The following is a 4,624-nucleotide window of genomic DNA, read 5'->3' as shown; positions in this document are numbered from 1 at the left end:
GGCGTGGCCAGGTTCTGACCTCCTTGGTCAAGATACGAAAAATGTTTGGCACGCTATGGACCTCCGATTCACATGAGACTTGTTCTAACATGCTAATATATGAATAAAAACCTCAGAAAAATAGTTCGGGACCCGACCCGAACGTGTTGACTTTTTCGTTGACTTTGACCAACCAAAGTTTGACTTTTTGTCAAACTTAACCAAATGATTATGCAATCTTTCTAATTTGTTTCTATACTTGTATCTTGCATGAAACTTGACAATTTGATTCACATGCTACATAATCGAGTCGTAACGAGCCATAGGACTAATTGAACATCTTTAACCTATCGTGTTTACCGTTATTGATACGACCTATTTGTTTAGGTCAAGACTAGCATTATCCTTTGCACACGTTACTTTGTGAAGTACTTTTCATACGTGCACTCAAGGTGAGATCATAGTCCCATCTTTCAACAACTTTTATACTTTTAAATCATGGGATGAGAAACATATACGGTTTTATACTACATACTTTTACACTTTGAACACACGTACGAAAACGAACATTCCACGTACGGGTTTGAACAAAAAGCCTCAATTCAATTATCATTAGTTACACTTGCAGGGTGTAAACGTGAACTTATATTATGTGATCACATGGGCTTGACGAGCCTCATTCGGACGGTTCGCTACCGTTAGCGGATGAAATATATTTTCGGGTCTAGTGCATGTTCTAACACTACGCAAAGGGTGCAAAACAGTTAAGTTTGATAATTGGGTGCCCGCGAAACAAATAACAACTTTGGAATGCAAATGATTTTGATAATCATATTATATTAAATCTTGTGGTTCAAATGCAACGTTTACTAAAACACCTATGATTTTATCAACGTTTTCGCTGACAGTTTTCTATATGTTTTCTCAGGTCCTTGAACGCTACTTGATACATGCTTCCGCACTCTTTTTGATACTTGCTTGGATGTCGAGTATACATGAATAGTTGGAGCGTCTTTTGACAACTTTTAAATTGTGTCGCATAGGTTTCATTCGTACGTTAAACTTTGTAATGTAACTAGTCTTTGAACTACTTTTGTAAACTTGAAACATCCTTTTACTTATGAAATGAATGCGGCATATTATGGTCAAACGTCATGTTAAAGACTTATGACCACGCCTAAGTAGTCGGCGCCGTCAAACATGATTTGGTCGGGTCGCTACACATTTTATAATTATGACCGATGAACTATTATGGGCAAAAATCAGATAGGTATCAAATAAATCCAGGACAAAGGACAATTAACCCAGCATAATAAATTAAAATCAAAACGTCAAACATCATGATTACGGAAGTTTAAATAAGCATAATTCTTTTATTGTTTTTCTCATCGTACTTTCATTTACTCGCAATTTTATTTATTGTCATTTTAATATTGTTATTTATTTTACGCACTTTAATTATCGTCATTTATCTGTACGCTTAAAATATAAAATCGACAAACCGGTCATTAAACGGTAAATCTCCCCAAAGTTACCTATAATTACTATATCTAGTTTAACTACTTAATTAACTAATTTGACCTAGTAAGACACCCAATAATAGTGTCCACGGATCGACCTCCCGGACTTTACCTTAGCTATATTATTACACGATAGGTATACTTGCCTTTTGTGTTTTAGTTTAATTTAGGTGATTTCCTGTAGTAAATAAATATAAAACTGATAGCCGTTTCATACACACCCTCTAGAACACATCAAGCTTTTGGCGCCGCTGCCGGGGACAATTTTTGTGTCTTCACGGGATATTTAAGTTTTTTTTTTAGTTTTTGATTGATTAAAGATATATTAATTTAAATATAATAATTTAATAAATATAATAATATAATAATATTGAAATAAAATATAATAATATAATAATAATTTTGAATCAAATTTGAATCGTAAAGTTTTAAAAAGTCGTATTTATTAAATACTTCAGGGTATATTATGTAACTTATAATTAATAATTTCTATCATGTCGCTTTCATGTGAATAGTAAATTAATTAATTGCATTTCATTTACTATTCATGAATAGTAAATGAGTTAAAAAAAGTTTTTTAAAAAAAAATAATAAAACAAAAATTATTAATTTCGTGAAAAAAAAGAAAAAATTTTTTTTTTTAAAAATAAAAAAAAAATTAATTTCGTAAAAAAAAATTAAAAAAATTAAAAAAATTTTATAATCCTTAAAAAAAATATTAAAATCGTTAAAAAAATATATAAAAAAATAAAAAAAAAATAATTAAAAAAATATTTTTAAGATTTTGTCTATAAAATTAAAAAAAATGTTTTTATTTTAAGTTTTATTATCTTTAGATTTTTAGGCTATAGTCGCAACTTTTAGTATTAAGTTTAGTTTTGCCATAGTTATTTTTATACTTTTAGATTTTTAGGCTTTGCCGTAAAATCCCTTAAGTGCTTTTTCTTTAGACTAATATTTAGGTGACTTAAAATTTTGCAACGCCGTGTTAAAATTTTAGTATCATTTTAAGTAATTGCCGTTTTTCGTTTAGAATCCCTTTTAAGTTTCGACGCGCTACTTTCTTATTATTATTTTTCGACCTTTTATTATTTTTTCGACGTTTTTCGACGCGCTTCTTTTTCTTTCTCATTTCTACGCTCTAGTTTTTAGGACATAGAATTTTCTATTTCTTCTCTAAAATTTCAAACGAAAAATTATTTTAAGCGATTAAATTGATAGACATCCAAATTTTCTGGTTCATAGTAATAGTTAGATTTGTTAGTGGCTGAGTTGTGAGCTTCCGATTTAAAGGGTTCTGGCTCCCTGCTGCATCTATTGGCTATTCGAAACGTGCGCAAAAACAGAAAAGTCTATTAATTTGATAACTTATATAATTTTTATTTTTATAACTAATAGGATATTCAGTGAATGCACCGAGCAAAACGTTCACCATCTTTCATACGTTCACCACATTTCACTCGATCAAGGCATCTAGCCAATATTGTTGTCGTTGATTTTTCTTTAGAATCATCATCTAGTCGAACAAGTACTCCAATTCAAATTTCAGATAATCCTTCTTTTGAACCCTACTTCACAACTGAGAATCCGGAGGATATTCAAGGACAATTCCAAGATCCTGAACCACTAATCATTCCTCCTGAACCACAAATAGTTAAATCAGAATCTTCTAGCGATTCGGATTCAACAAATTCAATTATGAAAGTAACGGAACCTCAAAGTATGGAAGACCGAATGATAGCCACACGCACGGGCCAAGATCACGCCATTAATCAGCCAGATGTTAGAGCATCGGATTTTGAAATCAAAGGACAAATCCTACACATGATCACCAATCAGTGCCAATTTGGTGGTACAACAAAAGAAGATCCAAACGAACATCTTCGAACTTTTAATAGGATTTGTAATCTATTTAAAATCCGAGAAGTTGACGATGAAACTATTTATCTTATGTTGTTCCCATGGACTTTAAAAGGAGAAGCCAAAGATTGGTTAGAATCGTTACATGAAGGAACGATTGACTCATGGGATATTTTAGTTGAGAAATTTCTTCAAAGATTCTTTCCGGCATCTAAAGCCGTGAGACTTCAAGGAGAAATTGCCACGTTCGTGCAAAAGCCAAATGAAACGTTATATGAGGCATGGAAAAGATTCGGAAGGATGTTGAGAGGATGTCCTCAACACGGTTTAGATACTTTTCAAATAGTGCAAATTTTCTATAAAGGCGTCGACATCGCCACACGAAAAGAAATCGACACAGCAGCTGGTGGTTCCATTATGAAGAAAACCGCAACCGAAGCTCACAAGATCATTGATAACACAGCATCCCACTCTCATGAGTGGCATCAGGAAAAAGATATTTTTCATTCATCTAAAGCGGCTAGAGGCGATTCTAGCCATAACTTTGATTCTGTTTCCGCAAAAATAGATGCTTTCGAGAGACGAATGGAAAAGATGACTAAAGATATTCACGCAATACGAATCAGTTGTGAGCAATGCGGTGGACCACACTTAATGAAAGATTGTAATGTTGATGATAGTGCTCCAAATAAACATATATTTAGTATCAATATCCTTCCGATATGTAAAGTTTTTAGTTGCAATTGTTCTATTTACAAGTGATATTCGTTTAAATAATAAAAGGTGAAGACAAAAGACAGATTCGACGAATTGAAGACGCAAACGACCAAAAAACTCAAAAGTACAAAGTACAATCAAAGTGGTTCCAATTATTGATAAGAAACGTCTCAAAATTACAAGAGTACAAGACGCAAAACGCAAAGTACAAGATATTAAATTATACGCAAGGACGTTCGAAAATACGGAACCGGGACCTGAGCCAACTATCAACGCCCGACTCAACGGACCAAAAATTACAAGTCTACTATGCACAAGAATATAATATAATATATATATAATTATATAAATTATATATATATTATATATATTTATATATCATGTCGACAAGCTAGTGTCCAAGGCAATGTGAGCTAGATTTCTATGCCATGCGATCGCATGGAAATAACAAAGGGGAGCCATGCGATCGCATGGCCCCAAAAGTTTGGTCAGGTCTATAAAAGCCACAGAATTCTGGCCGAAATATATATATAATAAATATATTACTC

At 32.5% G+C, this 4,624-nt stretch overlaps 1 non-coding gene across 1 annotated transcript; it reads right to left on the bottom strand.

Moving 5' to 3' along the window:
• Positions 1-3,581: 3,581 nt before the first annotated feature.
• On the bottom strand, positions 3,582-3,688 carry LOC139894718 (small nucleolar RNA R71). The gene has a single exon (XR_011775204.1). It is a non-coding gene; the product is annotated as a small nucleolar RNA R71 (small nucleolar RNA).
• Between the last annotated feature and the right edge of the window lie 936 nt (positions 3,689-4,624).

This window comes from Rutidosis leptorrhynchoides, chromosome 2, assembly GCF_046630445.1.
Source record: "Rutidosis leptorrhynchoides isolate AG116_Rl617_1_P2 chromosome 2, CSIRO_AGI_Rlap_v1, whole genome shotgun sequence".
Taxonomy (NCBI): domain Eukaryota; kingdom Viridiplantae; phylum Streptophyta; class Magnoliopsida; order Asterales; family Asteraceae; genus Rutidosis; species Rutidosis leptorrhynchoides.
The sequence above is the reverse complement of the archived record's forward strand: the minus strand, read 5'-3'. Positions and strand labels throughout refer to the sequence as shown.